This window comes from Dasypus novemcinctus, chromosome 25 (genome assembly GCF_030445035.2).
Source record: "Dasypus novemcinctus isolate mDasNov1 chromosome 25, mDasNov1.1.hap2, whole genome shotgun sequence".
NCBI lineage: Eukaryota > Metazoa > Chordata > Mammalia > Cingulata > Dasypodidae > Dasypus > Dasypus novemcinctus.
This window is the reverse complement of record NC_080697.1, coordinates 20148578-20168456: the sequence shown is the minus strand read 5'-3', so window position 1 is coordinate 20168456 and position 19879 is coordinate 20148578. Positions and strand designations below refer to the sequence as shown.

Here is a 19879-nt window from a genome sequence, read left to right as displayed (position 1 = left end):
TTCTTTTTTTTAAGATTTATTTTATTTATTTATTCTCCCCACCCACCCCCTTTATTGTTTGTGCTTGCTGTCTGCTCCCTAAGTCTGTTCATTGTGTGCTTGTCTTCTTTTTTCTTTTAGGCGACACCAGGAACCAAACCCAGTACCTCCCGTGTGGGAGGGAGGTGCCCAGTGGCTTGAGCCACCTCTGCTCCCTGTACTGTAAGTCTTTTTTTTTTTTTTTCATTTTTTTTAAAATATTACATTCAAAAAATATGAGGTCCCCATTCACCCTCACCGCCCCCACCCCACCACTCCCCCCATAGCAACACTCTCCCCCATCATCATGACACATCCATTGCATTTGGTGAGTACATCTCTGGGCATCACTGCACCCCATGGCCAATGGTCCACACCATAGCCCACACTCTCCCATGTTCCATCCCGTACTGTAAGTCTTAATGTCTGATTCTCCACTAGATTGTCAACTTGAGGAAAGTCTAGACATCTTTTTCATATTTCTATCTCCAGGTCCTAAAACACTGCCTAACTAGTATGTTCCTAATGTCTATTAAAAGAATATGGTTTAATATTTTTTTAAACTGACCCTAGAGGTCTTCTAATGAAAGCCTTTCATTTTGCTGATAAGGAAGCCAAGGTGACTTACCCAAGGTGATCCAGTCAGTGCCAAAGCTGAACTGGAACCTAATCCCACTGCCTTTGCCTGACTAGGAGAACAAAACCAGGAAAAATTTTCACATTGGGTGCAAAGGATGATTTACAAAAAAGGTAACTCTATATCTTTTCGTGTTTTTTGTTACATACAATAATAGAAGGAGGTTGAGAAGAAATCGTTTTTCATCCCCAAGCTAATGTTAGGAAGGACTGTCCAAGCTGAATTGGTCTCTCGAGCAATAAACTGCCTTAGTCTAGAGAACCTTGAAATTATTTGGGCTTTAAGAAGAGAGAGAGATGCATCTCTGACAGATCTGGAGCAGTTAATAAAGGCTGCTAAGGTTTCCACTACAGATGTAAGAAAAAGAAGGTCCTCGTGCTTTCTGTCAGTCTGGTTGTGGCAGCCAAAATTGAATAGAGGAATAAGAGAAATTCTAAAAATACAGGGAAGGGGAAATAATCTTCGCCACTCGAATATAAACATAAAAACATCAAATAGCCTTTTTACTCCACAAAACGAAGAAAAGAGAGAGAGAGAGAGACAACCTAAGTTGAAATGTTTTCCTTCTGGGAAAAAAATGTAATGTATCTTTTGGCCTAATCCAATCTAAACATTCTCCTGAATCATTAGTCTGTGAAATAGTTATGATTAAAATATTGGTTCCTTAATCTGTTTCACTGCCTGAAGAATAGTCAGTTTCCCCCCAAAGTAACATAACATTCAAAAAGATCAAACTCAGTGTCAAATATTAGCTGACGGTTAGAGCTATCGCTTCATGGTATGTACTAGTGCATTGTAATGACACCTCTGGGAAAACAACCCTCCCCTGAGAAATAAGTCAATGCTCCTGTTGCTTGAGGAGGCCACAGTGAGGCTACTCAGAGCTTGGATAGAGTAGAAAGTTTCCCCCTTGAGAGTTAAAATATAAAACCAACACATAACAAGTAGACACAGAAATAAGCAGTCACCTTAAAAGACAGAATGAAACAGAAAACCTAGTACTATAATTTGTTTTGTGCTATTCTGGGGAAAGAATGTAGGTTGGAAAAGGAGCATTCAGAACTGGAGCACAGAAAGAAGAATCAAAGAGGCAGCTTCGCTCAACAAATATTTAAGCACCTCTTATATGCCTGCCCCAGCCATGGGCTTGAGAACCAGCCTCTACCTCCAAGCACCTTATGGCCAGAAGGAAAGACTGAAAAATAAGCAAGAAAATATAATGAATTAGATATTGACACTGATAACAGAGGTGCACAGTGTTCCAGAAGTACAGGTGAAAGCTGGAAAGTGATAAGAACTAAACAGGATAATGGGGTGGGCTCAGGGGAGGTGAGAGGAGAGGGTTCCCAGCAGAGAGAGTGCTCTGAGACTAAACACAGCAGGCTAGAAAATAACCAGACAGGGACCCTAACATGTTCAGAGCCTGGGATAAGACACAAGCAGATTTACTTTCTACAACATTTCCCTGACTACGAGGAGGAGGGTTGGCTGGAGGTGACCAGATAGGAGATTCGGGAAGCTTTAGGAGGCAGACGGTGATCTGAACAAGGGTAGTAACTACGGAGATGGCAAGAAGTGATAAGGAGGCAGTGGAGAAGGCAGGACTTGGTGAATAGGTGGCTACGGGGGATGAGAGAGAAAGACAAGCTAGGATGATTCCCAGTTGACCAACTGGGTAGAAGGCGATGCCAAGGGCTGGGTTAGAGAATCCAGGAAGAGGTGAGATTTGGGGTATAGACAATGAATTTTGTGTTAAGTGTGATGACTTTTGAGGTTTTACAAGATATCCAAATGGTTCTGGAGCTCAAGAGAGGAGTCAGGTGCCTTTAAGCTCTGCCCAGATGAGAAAGTAACCAGTCAGTCTGCTTGAGTTGCCCTTGCGGTAGCCTTCAAATGTGACAACTAATTCTCAGTGTTTGGAGTCCATGCTCTCCAAGACACCTTCTGATCATCTTGCTTCATGTGGTCTTTAAGAAAAGAATGCACTGGTCTGGACAATATGAATGCTTAGCATAAAATGGTGTGTGTTAAGAATTGTGGCTTAATCGTTGTGGGTCAGAATGTTCAAGGCCAAAACATTCTGGCCCACCAAAGGGTCACATTTCTAAACCTACCAAACGAAGAGCCAGATTCTGGACCCTGGTGAATTCGCTGCAATACACACAACCTTGTGAAGTTTCCTGATGACCAGCCACCCTCTCCAGTTGAATATTCCTCTACACCAAGAGTTTCCATCTAGCCTGGCTCAGTTAGAAGGAAACAAGTTCACTTGCCCAGACAAACAGGATAGGCAAAGTACCAGAGTACAAAGAAAAAGGACTTAGGAACAGACCATTGCAGTCCATGTGAACTCCCCCTGGAGTTGTGTAGCGTACAACCTGCGCTACTGTATACAGAGGCCCTGCTTACAGTCAACAAAGCAAAGTTCAAATGCCAATGTCCTCACCTATCTGTGGGGTCCTTGGCAAATCACTAACTTCTCTGTTAAAATAGGAAAACTAACAACCTCAAAAGAATGGATTGAGAAGAATTGTGTGCCAAGTGTTTAGCCCAGTACCTGGTATTTGGTAGGCAGTCAAAAATGATGGCTATTCTTATTTCTAGTGGGGAAGAAGGCAAAGGGGAAATAAGAGGCATGGAAGAAGCATTGTGCATTTTTATGAGTATATGATTTCCACTACGCTCAACCACGTACTGGGGCGAAATGGTTATTTGGAGCTACTCTTGCAAGGGACCAGGGGAAGTAAGGAGGAGGGCAGTAAATGGGACTGCCACGAAATGGCATGGAATCTATGGTTCTGCCCAAAGGCGACACACTTTCTATTCTGACCTTCACCGTCCCCAGTTAGGAAGATTCTTTTCCTTAAAATGCAATTACAAATGTGCCCTAATCGTCATGAGGAATATTCCAGGAGTAATAAATTCATCATCTTGAATGTAGTGATGACTTCGTGGGTGTGGATATACGGCAAACTTCAAATTGTACAGTTTAAATATGTGTACTCTATGGTACCTCAATTATACCTCAATAAAGGTAGGTGGTTTTTTTTTAATGCCCCTAATCATCACCACAGTTTGCCAAACACTGATGCAGGCAGAAAACACCACATAAAAAGAAAAATATTAAAAAACTGATATGCAAGATAAAAAGTACACAAGGTAGTGAGAGAGCGTCAGCATTTTGAAGCACATATTTAAAAAGAACAACCCTCCTGGGGAAATGGGAAATGATTGAGAAAGACAGCAGTTAAAATGAGCTTGGGGGAAGTGGATTTGGCTCAACTGATAGAGCATCTGCCTACCACATGGGAGATCCAGGGTTCAAATCCAGGGCCTCTTGACCCATGTGATGAGCTGGCCCATGCACAGTGCTGATGTGCACAAGGAGTGCTGTGCCATACAGGGGTGTCCCCCACGTAGGGGAGCCCCATACTCAAGGAGTGCGCTCTGCAAGGAGAGTTGCCCCACATGAAAAAAAAGCACAGCCTGCCCAGGAGTGGTGCCGCACACACAGAGAGCTGATGGAGCAAGATGATGCAACAAAAAGAGACACAGATTCCTGGTGCCACTGACAAAGAATGCAAGCAGACAAAGAAGAACACACAGCGAATAGACACAGAGAGCAGACAACAGGGGGAGAGGGGCAGGAGAAAGAGAGAGAATTAAATTTTTTTTAAAAAGAGCTTAGAACATTTATAATTGCAAAGACTGAAAACAATTTTAATATAGTATTAAAGACCCTGAAAAGCAAAGTTCCATCCCCCACAGAATGGGACAGAAATGACATGGGACACAGCAAAACCCCAAGGAGAGAAGTCCTCTGCCAGTCTCTGGCTCCCTAACCCATCCTGCATTCCACTGTCAGAATAATCTTTTTCAGAGAACGCTTTCATATGAGCTCTTGCTTTCCAATCTCCCACTGTCTGCATGGCTTACGAGGCCAAACACAATGCTGACCTTTTCTTCTCTCCCATTTTTCTCCCCTGCAATCTGGCCCACTCACTGCTTCCCCAGCACATCCCCAGGTGGTCCTTCCCCCTTCTCTCCTAGAATCCAAGCTCCATCCATCCTTTAAACCAAGCTTAATTTTGTATCCTCCGCAAATCCTTTCTGGCTTCATCACTAGGCAGTAATTTATCTTTCCTTTCATTAAAAACCTATCTATAGAGACTATATTTCTGAACCCAAAGTTGGGACATGTGGATATAGTTTTGTGCTGTTATCAGATGTTAAAGACAGTCTGAAAATGTTGTTTGAATGCTCAAAAACTGGACTTTGGAAAATATTTTGATAGTTTCTGGGGCCAGAGAACAAATTCTTTGAAATACTGATTGTGTAAGGCACCCAAGATGCAAGGTTATTTCTGTGATTTGGCTTTTGGCATGGGCTACACACAGTGCGTTGCTATTTATTAAATTCTTTTATTCAAATCTTTTTTATATAACTAAACTCTAATCATCTTGGGGACAGGAAATATGTAAACACCTCTCCAATCATATAGGCAGGTTCTGACTATGCTGTATAGCAAATAAATGGTTATGAAGGAACAGTTCACATCCATGATCTCTGTGGGAAAATGACTCCCAGAACAGTCAGCAGCATTCACATTTCCTGATCCCTCCCCCTGGGATGCAGCTCATGGAGTGACAGAGTGGGTGAGGTGGAGTCAGGAGTGGACTTCCAGGTCTCGTGTCCTTTGCATCATCCTCCACCCAATGCTTTAAGGAGGGTAAGAAAAAGTGAGGCACTGCTATAATGCAAAGCAAGTTTCTGGAACTTTAATATGCATGAGAACCATCTGGAGAGCTTGGAAAATACAGGTTATGGGGCCCCACCCTCCACAGATTTAGTAGGTTTGGTTTGGTACCTGGAAATTTGCATTTCTCATAATTTCATGATGCAGATGCTGCTGATCTTCCCACCACACTTCGAGTAGCATTTACATAAGGCACAACTATGAAGGAAACAAGCATTATCAAGGCCTCTTCGTGAAAGGAAAGGTAGAAACTCACATAGGTCTACCTTAAGCAAGAAAATGGATTTGTTGGAAGGAAACTGGGGTAGGTGGCTCACAGTGAGTGAAAGAACTACAGAGGCAGAAGACCTGAGGACCAGTGAACTTGAGAACTTGATCATTACTGGAGCTCTTTCTTCACTTTCACTGCTGCATGTTTCCGTTTGGGGTCATTCCGTATTACTACCAATTAACTTTCTTCCCATATTAGGGACCTGGCTGCTGGAAATTCCAAATTCTTATTTACCAAGTTCCTTGTTTCAGTTGTTTGTTGCTGCATAACAAACCACTCCAAACGTCGTGGCTTTAATGCAACTATCATTTATTTTGCTCATGCAGCTGTAATGTGGGCAGGGTTCAGAGGGGACATCTCATCTCTAATATTTGTGGTGCCACCTTGGGCAGCTCAAGGGTGAAGGGTGACTTGAAAGCTGGGAGCTGGAATCATCTGAGGGGCCCTCACTCACTAGTTTAACAGTTGGTGCTACCTGCTAACTAGGACCACAGCTGGGACTGTCAGCCAAAACACCTACCAGGAGGCCGCTTGGGCTTCCTTTTATCACCTAGCTTCAGAAATCGAAAGGAATTATTTCCACCATAGTCCCAAATTTAACCAGATTCAAGGAAAGGGGACTTCAATTATACCTCTCAATAGTAGAAGTGATAAAGTCACAATAGAAAGAGTCATGGGGGAAACGGACTTTGGCCCAGTGGTTAGGGCGTCCGTCTACCACATGGGAGGTCCGCGGTTCAAACACCGGGCCTCCTTGACCCGTGTGGAGCTGGCCATGCGCAGTGCTGATGCGCGCAAGGAGTGCCGTGCCACGCAAGAGTGTCCCCCGCATGGGGAAGCCCCACGCGCAAGGAGTGCGCCCGTGAGGAAAGCCGCCCAGCATGAAAAGAAAGTGCAGCCTGCCCAGGAATGGCGCCGCCCACACTTCCCGTGTCGCTGACGACAACAGAAGCGGACAAAGAAACAAGACGCGGCAAATAGACACCAAGAGCAGACAACCAGGGGAGGGGGGGAAATTAAATAAATAAATAAATCTTTTTAAAAAAAGAGAGAGAGTCATGGAATGGGAGAAATTGTTATCGCCCTCTTTGAAAATATAATCTGTCACATTCTATAACCCGAAAAGTCAGATTTTCTTAATTGCTGCATGAAAACTTCCAGGGAAGAGCTTTGATTGGCCTGACCTGGGTCAATGTTTGCCAATGACTAATTATTGTAGCCATGAGGGTGAAGTACAATGACTAGCCCAGCCTGGCTCTCGTCATTCTGTGGCCAGCTAGAGGGAACAGCCAAAAATGACATATAGCCATTATAAAACGGGTCTTCCCAGGTTTACTCATTCTGGATACTAAGATTAACTACAATAATCAAGACGGGTCTGCAGAGTTCAGATAGGAAGAGAGGAAAACATCCGGGGAGGATCAGTCTCAGAAATAGAGAGGCAATGAAAAAGCCCAGTGATGGGGGGCGTATGACGAGGTGTGTTGGGCCAGTCAGGAGAGTCCTGGCACCCTGTACATCAGGTATGTCAGGTCAAGTCCTGGAAGAGGAGACAGGACCAGAAAGAATTTCAGCTGGACAGATTGGGACAGCCATGTGCCATAGGGGTGGCAAGCAAGAGGCTAAATCTAGAGGAATCAGATGGGGGAGGTTGGTGAATTCTGTGTGGGAAGGGGGGGTGGGCCTCAAGGCAAATGGACACTGTGAGGTGCTCTGGTTTATATCAGATACATATTAAATAATATAAGCAACCCATGATGTAGTCACTATTTCCATTTCTCAAATGAGAGATATTAAATAATTTTCCCCAGGTCACCCAAGAAGTAAGCAGTCAAGGTTTAAACTAGGACAAATTCAGGTTCTGAGAGTGAATCAGAGCTCACAGCAGGGGGTGGGAGACACAGAGGCGCAGTCTAGTTCCAGAGCAGTTCTTGACTTCTCTCCACGCCAGCACTGCTCACACTATGTGGCCCACAGACCCACCACCTCTGAATCACCTGGGGCTTGTTAGAAATGCAAATCCACACTCCCCCCAAACCTAGAGACTCACAATCTCTAGGGATGAGACGCATGGATATTTTTTAATGGAGGATTTTGAGCACACTAAAGCTTGAAAGTCTGAGATGCCCTGCTCGACTCCATTTTATACCCAAGACTTATTCAAAATAACCTGGGTCCACCAGTGTTAGCTGCTACCAGAATACAGGAGACTAGCAGCCAACCTCCCAAAAGGTTAAAAGCTCTTCAAAGACAGACACGCAGGCCTGGCCCCCTGTTAATGGGAGTATTCCCCTAGTGCCTCAGACTGACGCTCTCAAGTAGGGTTTCTCTTTTAAAGTTAACATTTGTAAGCACTCAACAAGCATTTTGGCTAAATGCATTATATGCATTATCTTGTTTAATCTGCAAACTTATAAGGAAGTTGTTACCTTGCGGAAATTGAGACTCAGAGGTGTTAAGTAACTCATGCAGGCCACCCATCAGTGGGAGCAATGGAGCCAGGACCAAATCCAGGCCCATGTGATACCAAGTGCCTTCTTTTTGCCCAGAATAAGACAGAATTCACAGATTTATTATGTTAAGGTGTCATTGCAGGTAACTTGTACAGAGTGGGTAATAAAAGGTTGTGTGACTCTTTGGAAATGAATAGAAAAAGTGAAAGCACAACATAACATAGTGACTGGCAGTGGTATTACATGGGTATGACAATGATTGAAAGAGAAAGTCTAAGATCATGTATATTACTAAAAGGAAGGCTAAAAAATGTAACATGGGACTGTATAACATAGTAAAACCTCGTGTGAAATATGAATATGGGTAATATTGCATATATAGGATTGTTTTTCTTTGAAACTGAACAAGTGTTATGTATGTTAATGTTACAAGATGTTAATATCATGGGGAGGTGGTGTAGCTCAGTGGTTGAACACCAGCTCAGCTCAACCCATGATATTAACATACAAGGTCCCAGGTTCAATCCCTGGCCCTAGTACCTCAAAAAAATAAAATTTAATTTAAAAAACCAATATGTTAATATCAGGCCAAAAGAAAAAAAACATTATGCTAAGTGAAAGAAACCAGACACAAAGCACAACATATTGTATGATTCCATTTACATAAAAAGTAAATAAAAATTACTTGTAGAGATGACATTAGATTAGTGGTTATGTATGGCAGGGGAAGGGTTGAGGGATTCAGAGGTAACTGTTAAGGGGTATGAAGTTTTCTTTTTTGGATTAACAAAATTGTTCTAAAAATTTATGTGGTGGTGAAAACTCAACACTGTGATTATACTAAAACCCACTGATTGTATACTTTGGATAGACTGTATGGTATATGAATATATCTCAATAAAACTTTTAAATTAAAAAAAAAAGTGTCATTACAAAAACAACCCTAAGTGGTAGGTAAAAACCCTATTGTTATCCCTAATTTTATAGGTGAAGAAACTTCACTCCTCTACTTCCCACCACTTAGTTCACATCCATCTAGTCTGAAACATTCCCATCAACGCTGCTGTTCAGGGCTGCCCTCAACTCATGCCTGGTCAGAATCCCACCTCTAGGGTAGACACAAAGTAAAAACCTTCCTCCAGTACCAAAGAGTCTGGAAAAAGCTGATGTGATACTATCACATTCCCAATCTCTGAAGGACAAAAAGCAGCTACAATATCTGAACTGAAGTTCTTCAGTGATACCTCTTCCAAACTTTCTCCTCAAAACTTCTTCATCTTCTACACTTGTCACTCAACTCCAGGTTCACAATTCTGGAGACTTCTTTTGAATTGCTCTTCTCAGTTCAGAGGACTTGGGATCCAGAAAAGGAAAAGTGTGTCTTCTGAGTGGACACTGTCAGGAGCACCCATGTCCACTTCAGTTTTATCATCCTGAGTAAGTAGCTCCAGGTGAAGGTTGTTGTTTGACTTGACCTCCCTGGTCCTATAAAAGTGATTGGTGGTCTTCAGATTTGTATTTTCAATAAAATAATTTATTTTCAAATAAATCTTTTGAGAGATAAAAGTGATAACAGGGAAGCAGATATGGCTCAAGTGATTGAGCTCCCACCTACCACATGGGAGGTCCCAGGTTTGATTCCAGGTGCCTCCTGAAGAAGATGAGCAAGACAGCGAGGTGGCGCAACAGGCAGGCATGGCGAACTGACTTAACAAGATGACAGAACAAGGAGACACAAAGAGGAGAGACAGTGAGAGACACAACAAAGCAGGGAGCTGAAGTGGCTTAAGCAATTGAGCGCCTCTCTCCCACATGGGAGGTCCCATGTTCAGTTCCCAGTGCCTCTTAAAGAGAAAATGAGCAGATACAGAAGAATACACAGCAAATGAACACAGAGAGCAGACAGTGAGTTCAAACAATAAATAAAATAAATCTTTAAAAAAAAAGTGATAACAGTTTCTTCAGGCATTTTCAGTGTTCTATGCTCAGAATAAAATGCATCCTTGTTTAAGGAAACCCTAGGGTAACTCTGTGGATAGTTAAAACTCTCCCACAGTTTGAAAACCCCCTAAACCCCTGGGCCACTGAGGGGTTTAGGGGGTTAACAAGGCAGTGTGTTAATCCTCAACTCAAGCAAGGGTTATGTAGTATAACATGTTCATTGCTGGTTAGTTGTTACTGGGACTTAAGGGTAGAAGATGATTAGGAGAAAATTGCTCAGACACTGTGTTCTCCATGAAAAATCCTGAGGGCTCGCTCACCAAGCCCTTGTAACATGATCCATTTCAAGCTAACTGCAGGCCCACCCCAAAATGAAGCCACTCTGCTCGCCCATCCTCCCCCACCCTGCCATTGCCATTCCCTCCTGCCACCCCCAGCACCACAGTGCACTTTCCTCAGAATATAAATTTAGCTCTTCTAGGGGGATGAGCAAGACTCATGCCAACTGTGTTCCCTGCAGGTGGCATGAGTCACCCGGCCTCGGGAGGGGGCCTCTCCTCAGGCTTGTCAGCAGGCCTGCGGGTTAACCTCACCGGGAGGGATGATCACCCAGGGAACCAAAGCCGCCATGACATAGACCAGAAGACGTTCCCTGAGGTGGCTTTTCTAACTTAGGTTTTTCTCCTTCATACAATTTATTTACATGTTATTCTGGTGGTAAAAACAGACCCTCTTGCAATGAAATATAATATGCCATTCTAACTATCTCAACTTTGAAAGGCTGCAATGGTCTTAAGCCAAATCTGGTACTTTCGCTTCTTACCATGGGAACCTCACACTGGCCTGCCCATTCCAGTCTGTCCCACAACATACATATTTCTCTTCTCTTCCTCTTACTCCTCCGCCAGGGTTTTCCCCTCAGATGACTCCCATTCCCAGACAACCTTGGAGTGATATTATAGTCTTGTTTTTTTTTTTTTTAAACGAGAGGAGAGGTGGCCATCTTGTGGTAAAAAGCAGAAATGTACCCATAAAGCCAGCCAACTGTGTCGGACCCCTGCTCCTGACCCAGGCATTTCTGGAGCATTGGGGATAGTTTGTCACACCATCAGATGCAGGCTGCGGACATTAAGCAGCTAAAGAAATGGTGTGAGGGTGAGAAGGAATATTCTCTGCCCTCCGCTGGGATATGATGATCAACTGTCCCAGTTTACCTGGGACTGATGGGGTGCCTGGGATGCAGGAGTTTCAATACTAAAACCTGGAAAGTTCTGGAAACAGAGATGCGTTGATCACCCTACCTGAAGAGATGAAATGGCTCTGGGGGTAGAAACAATAAAAAAGAAGAGACATCAGGCTCCTGACCCTCTACTTGAGAAAGAGTTTTGCTTTTGTAGAAGATGAAGGGAAGAAGAGACCAGACTGTGTGGATATCAGAGGAAGGAGGCTCATCCAGGAAGCAGGGAGATTACTTGAGGAACTATAGACAAATACCCCAGATCAGGGAGAACGGGCTGAATTCAGGGGATTCTATGGTGGCATCTAGACTCAGGCATCTCGGTTAAAATCTATCTTGTCTCCTACTGGGGCAAGGGAAGATTCTGTATTTGCTCTTAAAGACTTGAACTTGCTGATATGGGCAATATGTCATTTGTATAAATCCCTAATATAACCTCGAGGCTTCAAGTAAAAACAACAGGCTATACATAAGAAGTGGTCTCAGAACTTGTTGCTTCACTGACCATTCGGGAATTCCCCAGTGATTTTTAAGCCTTGGGCTCACGTCACAGTTCAGGCATTAACTAGCTGTGTGACACTGAGCAAGCTACTCGACTGTTCTGAAGCTCCTTTTCCTCAACGGGTTGCTGTGCAGATTGGATGAAGCATGACTATAAAGCGCTCTTAGCCCAGTGCCTGGCATTTGGTTTGCACCTGGTAAACCCTGCCTGGGCACCCCAGAAACCATAATACCTCCAAACCCTGTGGCCAGAGCCCTGCCTTCCCTTTCCTTGAGCAAACTGAACCTGCCTTTCTTTATTTAAAGCTGCCACCACCCTTTCCTGGTTTTCTCCCCACCTATCTCCCCTCCCCACCTCAGTCCCCCTTCTGCCTCCCTCCCTGTCCCCAGGCCTGATTACACCATGGAGATAATAAAAGCAGTTGTGGGATGAAATGAGGTAATTCTCGTGAAGAGTCTGACAGAATAAGAGCTCAAAAACGTTCACTAGACAAAAGTTATAGTTATCCTGCCTTCCCCTTCCTAGCCACAAGCCCTGCTCATTTCAACCATTTCTGAAGTCAACGAAACAAAAGATCAAGAGATCTCACAAATTTCCCCCTAAAATCTATGCAATACCAAAGAGTATCAAAGACCTTCTTCATTCATAGCTCTATCCTGTCAGTAAAGATTTGTGGGTGCCATGCCACGTATTGGGCTAGGCATAGGGAATAGGGATAAGCAATCCCTGCCCTTGGGCTACAGGCAACAGGAAAGGCAAATTTACAAGGTGCAAGAGAAGGGGAGGTGCGGAGGGCTGCGGGAACAGGAAACAAGAACCTGGGTCCCAGGTAGGATCTCTGTGACAGTCATTTTTCAACTGAAATCTGAGCCAGAAGGATGTGAAAGAGTTTGCCTGTGCAAGAGTGGGGTGAAGGAAATGGTGGAGAGAATTCTCAGCTACAGGAAAGAAGTGAGGATGGCCAAAACCAGGGACTAACAGGTACCTGGAAGATAGTGCAAGAGAAGCAGAACAGTGGGGGATAAAGCTGGAAGGGAGGCAGTGCGAGGACTTGTAGGACCTTAAAGTATTTGTGAGGACTTTGAACTTTCTTCTGAAGGTGACGGGGAAGCCCCAGAAGAGGTTTAAGCAGTGGAGTAAGATCATATTTGAATTTGTAAACTTACCCCTTCATCCCTAAGAGTGGAGTTTCTCAAACTTTACTCCTTCCTCATGAGGCTTTCCTTTCACTATTTTCTTCAGAAAAGATATAATTAGGAAGGAGCCACAGGTGTGAAGTGCAGACGTTCTGCCATAGGTGCCTGTTCAGATAGGTAAAGCTAATCCCCAAAAGACTTCCAGACTTGGAGATTCCGGTGGTTTGGAGCTGTCTGCACCCCAGAAAAACATGTCCTTAAACTTAATCCATGTCTGTGGGTGTGAACCCATTGTAAGTAGGACCTTTTGAAGAAGTTACTTCAGTTCAAATGTGGCCCACCTCAATCAGGATGGGTCTTAATCCTTTGACTGGAGCCCTTTCTTAGCAGAATGAAATTCAGACAGAAAGAAAGCCACAGGAAGCAAGAAGCTGAAATTCAATGATTCCCAAGAGAGAATGAAGAAACCAGGAGAGGCTGCCCTGTATATTGCCATGTGACAGTGGAGCCCAAGACCAAGGATCACTGGCAGCCAGCCCCAGAAGGCCCATCTCCAGGAGGGTATGGGGGGAGCAAGGAGCATCGCCTTGATGATGCCTTGATTTGAGTTTTCTCTTAGCCTCAAATCCATGAGCTAATAAATTCCCATTGTTTTTCTGTAACTCATCCCTGAAGGACAGGATTGGAGAGTGGGGCTCTGCCCCCTAGCCCCAGATGGTGGGAAATCTGGGAGCTAGCAGCCAGCTAGCCCACACATGCCACCTTTTTCTTTTTATAGTATATTTTATTGCTGATTTTTACAGTTTGTCAACAAATCCAGCTTATTCTAACCCTTATGTATTTCTTAAATCCATACCTTCTATATCAGTTGATGTGGCATTACAACAAAAACTTAGACTCCACATTGTCCTTTTCGGTGTGGGTGGGTAGATGGGTTGATGATGTGGAGAAGTTAAATATAAAACAGAGACTTCATTCGTTGTCACAGAGCTTACAATCTAGCAAGGAAGAGAAAACAAAGGATTTAGCAGGAGAGAAGGACAGGTCCAAACTCTGTACTTCAAGAATGGGAAAACCAAGGCTGGGAATGCAGGGGCCACTTGTCCAAAGGTGGGATGGAGTCAGTGCCAGGGTTGGAACCCAGCACACCATGCTAGCTGGCACACTCAGGCCTCGGGGGATGGGTCTGTCCCCTTTCCTGCTCTGGGGACTGTGGGAGGAAGGGCGCCCCGCTTGCCACAGTAGCAAACAGTGCGGCAAGAGGTGATACCGCCTCTGCCCACTGGGCCTAGATAAGGTGACCACGCCTGACTAGGCCTTTGCTGCTAGCAGCTGGCCGGCGCTGCCCTCCCCCTTTCTATCTCCCGCCTAGCCCAACATCCGGCCAGCTCTCACTCCCCCTTTCCCCTCCCCTATTCCTAACCTCTCAGCCAGCCCTCTGCCTAGCAACCGCTTACATTCACCTATCAGGAAGCAGTACCCGCCCGCACCTATCAAATCCCTCCACGCAGTCCCTAACCCTATAAAGCTGTGTCCCCTTCCGCAATAGACCAGACTTGCGCACAGACCTGGTCTCCGCGGCTTTCTTCCTCCCCTTGCCGTGCGTCCTCCACACCTGAGAGCCCCTCTGAGGCTGTCTGCCGCAGCCTCAGACGCCGCTGCGGTCTAGCCTAACCCCTCCAGACCACCCCCGTCAGCGTCGGGGTTAAACAAACCCCAGCCGCAGGGGACTGCTAAAGTAAGCCACAGGCCAAACTCCTAGCCATGGTCCACCAACCTCACAAGAGCCCCTGGCTTCTTCTGGTCCCTCAAGCAGGCCAAGTCCATTCCCATGTCAGCATGTTTGCTCTGATGGTTCTCTCTTATTGGAATGTTCTGACCACCCCTCACCCCTTCAGAAAATTCCCTCCAAAGATCCATCCTGCACACATACTGAGTCTCCCCCTCCCCTTACATTATGTTTTTAATCTTCGTGGTACTTAACCACCATTTGAAATGATCTTGTTCAGTTAGTTCTCTCTCCCATCCTCCATCTGCCCCACCCCAACTATTAAATCCCAAGAAAATGGGCTCTTGTCTGTTTTGTTCACCGCTGTGTCCCTAGTCATGGGAGAAGACCTGGGGCATGGTAGGTACTCAATTGTTTTGCAGTGAATTAATGAAAGCAATACTATATAAACAAATTTCACTTCAAATGGACCTAGAAATGATTGTAAGATAACTACATTCAGGGATTGTATACTGGAAGGAAAACCAGGTCAAGCAATCATAAGGCATAAATTTAACTCCTCAAGTTACTTTTTTCTAGCTGTGGTGGTCAATGTACTGAAAATTCTGAATCTCAGGCTAGTTCAGTGCCTGTAAAAAGAAGAAAGAGGGAAGCATAAAGAGATTGTGAGGTGAGGAATTTTCTTGTTTGTTTCTTTTTTGGGTGTTGTTTTTATTGTTGTTGTTGTTTAATACTGAAATAATGAAAATGCTCTAATAATGATTGAAGTGATGAATGCACAACTGTGTGATTATAGCAAATACCATTGATTATACACCTTGGAGGAACTATATGCTTTATTAATATGTATCAATAAAATTGATTATTAAAAAAAAAAGGAAAGAAAGTGTTGCCTCTCACATCATTGTTGGGAGGCAAAATAAGAAAATATATATTCAAATGCTTTGTGAACTGCAAAGTACAGATATATGTATTATGATTTCACAAATGAACTTACTGTAGTATTTATTTATATAGGTACTTTCCCTAGCCTATTTAAAATAGGCTTCAACTTAGAAAAAAACTAATTTAGAATCAACATTTCAGAAACTCATCTAGGATATAAATTGAGTCATTTCCACAAATGAGGGCAGAATATATAAACTGTGTCTATATTTGAACCCTGTTGTTTTTCTTTCACTCTGTGCCCACTGACAGCTGGCCTCTCTTTTAAAGCAATTTCTGTGACTGCTTATTTTCTTTTTTAAAAGTCTTTTTCCTATTTCTGCACATATGTTGTAAAATTTTTAGAAAATGCTGGAAAATATAGAAGAAAACAAAATCACCTGTAATCCTGTTGCCTAGAGATAACCAAAGTTAATATTTTGATATATTCTCTTCCAAACTTTTAAAACTGTAGTTACTTATGACAGTTTGATTTAACAGAGCATGTAGAACAAGTGTACTACATAACAATGGCTCTGTTAAACTGGCTGAGCCCCTAATGAACTGAAGACAGAAAACACAGTATAGTGGGAAAAGGCTCCTAACTCTACTTCTCTGCATTTTGGAGACTTTGGGCTAGTTAATTAACTTCTCTGAGCCCCATCTTCCTCATTGGCAAAATGAAGTGTAACACTTTCTACCATATAGAGTGGTTATGAGCACGCAACAAAATCTGTAGATAGAAACACAATTATGTGCAATAAATTACAGTTGTATTATTAGTACTGCCAACAATAATGTCTTTAAAGCTGGCATCTCAGTCTTGAAGAAAGAAGAGTTTCCTAGTTGAAGCAAAGTTGGCTGGAGCCAGTCACAATGGAAAAGGACAGAGTAATAATTCAGAACTCAGAGCGAGAATCCAGTCTCCTGTAGCCAGGGAAAGCCCTCCATATCCAAAATTTACCCCTTTCTTGATAACAGTGATAAAGACAATAGAGTATCTAAGGGGAACCAACAAAACCCCAGTCTGGCCACAACTGGAGGATAACATTCAGAACACTCTGTCACTAGCCTACTGCAGGAGGCTAATTGTGATGAAAGCTGTGATGTGTCACCCAGATCACCTTCAGGAGGAAGAACACATTCTCCCAGCCCTGGAAGTGCCACTGGCTGACCATCTGCAGCTGTCAGCCGCCTCAACTAAAGAAAATTCAGGATGCTCCAATCCCATGACCAGTGACCTGGGAGTATGAAGGCCTGGTCTTCTCTTCCTAACTCAGGACAGCTCTGAAAGGTCATCCTGTCTTCAGAATGTCCAATATGGTTGGCTGAGGCCCACTTTGTATGGGACATGTTAAGTGGTATGAGGTTTCCCAGGGCCACCTTGGGCCACGGTGCTGGGGAAAGAGAAGGCTATTTACCATTTAATAGACAGTCATTCATCTATACTTCTATCTACTCTGTGGCCATTATCTTTATGCCTTTAATTCTATACTTTTACTCTTGCCAAGAAGCTACCAGTTTGATCATTCCCCAAAGTCCTTTATTTTGGAGGCAGAGAACACAACCTGAGATATGAAAAATGTGCTAGCCATGCACCACCTTCTCGCTTACTGATATATTTATTAACTTTTGTCAAAATAAAGGACTTCTATGAACTCCACAGGATGAAACCTTTTCAGATACAAGTTTATTCAGCTGGTACCAGATAAATTACAAGATGACAATAAAGATGTAAGAGTATCTTGCTAGAACTCCAAGTCAGTCAGCCCTATCATTAATATTTGTTTAATAAATGTATTTAATTGACATTCAATGAGGATTTGCATATAGCATTCCCCTTCCAATAGTGAAACTTCTATTCCTAAAAACAAGGTTTGGGAAAATTTTTAAGTTGAGGATCTAAAGATCTTAAAGTCTTTGGGATAAAACTAAAACTTCTGAGTTATCAAATTGTTAAAGAAATGCATTGCCCACTGGATGGAATGTGGGAGAGTGTGGGTTATGATGTGGACCATTGACCATGAGGTGCAGCAATGCTCAGAAATGTATTCTCCAAATGCAATGAATGTCTCATGATGATGGAGGAGAATGTTGCTTTGGGGGGAGTAGTGGGGTGAGGGGGGTGGGGATATATGGGGACCACATATTTTTTTAATGTAATATTTAAAAAATGAATTTAAAAAAAAAAAAAGAAATGCATTGGTCCAAGTCAAATTTCTTGGACTTGTACTTATGGTTCATTTACTCTCCGTTCTCAACCTAGGTTTCCATCCCTAACTCTGGCTGCTACCCTTTAGGGATGCTATTTAGTTCAACAGTATCCTTCAGTCTTCCCATCTTCCCCAAGCACACTGACATTTCTATCTCCTAGCCTTCGTTCAAGGGCAAATTAACCACCAAGTAAATTTTCTACAGACACTGTGTGCATCTCAGACAATATCCAGAAATAATCATATATGGCTCTGTCTACACAGAACAGGACCACCCTTCTTTTGGAGAACACCGCTTTCCCCACCCCAACCTTTTAGTACAAGACTCAAAACACCTGGCAGTGGTGACTGGTCGCTGATCCAGTCAGGCCAATCAGAATCCTTCTCTAGGACTTTACTAACTGGAGCTTGCAAGGAAAAGACTAACATTTCAGGTCAGAAAGTCATGAAGATGTAAAGGCAGAGCTGCTTGTAGCCATGATTTCAAACAGAAAAGTATAAGAAGTCAACATGCAGAGTAAGAGAAGTAGAGACAGAGAGCCAGTCTTAACTGCATCTGAGTTCCCATGAGCCAGATCTAACTACCCTTCTGGCTCTTCGGTAATGGGGGCCAATACGTTTCTCTCTTATGCTTCAGCTACTTCACGCTGGATTTCTGCTTCTCACAACCTACCCACCTTAATGGCACCACAGTTTTGCAGAAGATGCAAATTCTTCTCATGATCGTTTTTGTATTGGTCTTCAGTAAAAGACAAGGTCAAACTAAACTTACAAATATTTGTGGCATTAAAATTTATCTTTATCAGTTTTCTGAGTGCTAAAGCTAAACATATGCATTATAAAATATGTTTATGAGACCTAGGACAATTTGGAAAATGAATATTTTAGATTTTTGTCTGTACATACAGAAATGCATATAATGACATTATTTTACAAAAATTAGATCAGACTATGGATATAATCCTACAATGTTCATTTTCCATTTCATGTGTTTTGGATGTCGTGATATTATCAGTTTGCATAGATCTGTTCTGTGAACCGCTACTTGGCGGTGCATAAAATAAAAAATGTTTATTTTATGTTCAAATTATGCCTCCTAAATTATTGCCATTGGTGATGGCAGTAAATATGAGTGTGTGTTATCCCATTGATGCAATCCTAGCTCAGAAACCAGAGACCTTTGCGATAGACTTTTTGTGTGCAGACAGGTTTTCAAAGAAGTTGAATGGCTCATTTTTCATTTCCATGACGTTAGTCACGTCAGACTATTGGCAGTATTTCAAGTACTCTCCTGATTCAGGGTTAAACTACACCAGAGAGCTATCAGGCATTTTCCTGGCAGTCTGTAACGTGACCTTAACTTTCTCTAATATGGATGGTACAGAGAAAACAGTAAAGCCTGCTCACCCGGGACTCAGCTTCACAATCAAGGGTCATGGAAATAACAAGAACACAACGGCCAATTTTATTAAGCATTTAATATATGTTCGGGACACTGCCTCCTCACTGAGATTGTTGCATTATTTAATATTCATAATAACCAAAAAAATTATCACTGTTTTTAATAATTAAATTGAAGTTCATCAGACAGCTAGAAAGTGACAGAACTGGAGCTTGACTTTAGGCTAAATAACTCTAACATCCAAGCCCCTCACCATCATTTACACTATGCCCCTATTTGCCCACACTTACTTGTGCCATTTATCCATAGTTACCCTAAGACTCAGATTTTGAGATATAAAACTTTTATTGTTAGGAACTTCGTGGAAATTTCACTAACATGTTTTTTTGTGGGTTTTTTTGTTGTTGTTTTTTATGTTTAAAAAATAAATTTAGGAAAGATATTATAATATGCTCTTGGTTGGTGTGACCTGATACAACCAAGGGCTCTGGATCTGTAACCTGAGGTTCTGTTTCCTGATCGCTTCAAGATTTTCTTGATTCAAATTTATAGAAATAATATAAACAGAAAGAATATAGTTTTGTGTGTTAACAAAATTAAAACTAATTATAAACAAGACCAAGTAATTCATTTAAAAACTCAATAGAGTGGAGTAGGTAT

At 42.8% G+C, this 19879-nt stretch overlaps 1 long non-coding RNA gene across 1 annotated transcript in view; it reads right to left on the bottom strand.

The window, feature by feature from the left end:
* LOC131275964 (uncharacterized) overlaps positions 1-19879 on the bottom strand; it is an 87996-nt gene that overhangs the window by 63109 nt on the left and 5008 nt on the right. Inside the window, exon 2 of the long non-coding RNA XR_011647464.1 lies at positions 13808-13949. This is a non-coding gene — a long non-coding RNA (uncharacterized lncRNA). The remainder of the gene's footprint in view (positions 1-13807; positions 13950-19879) is intronic.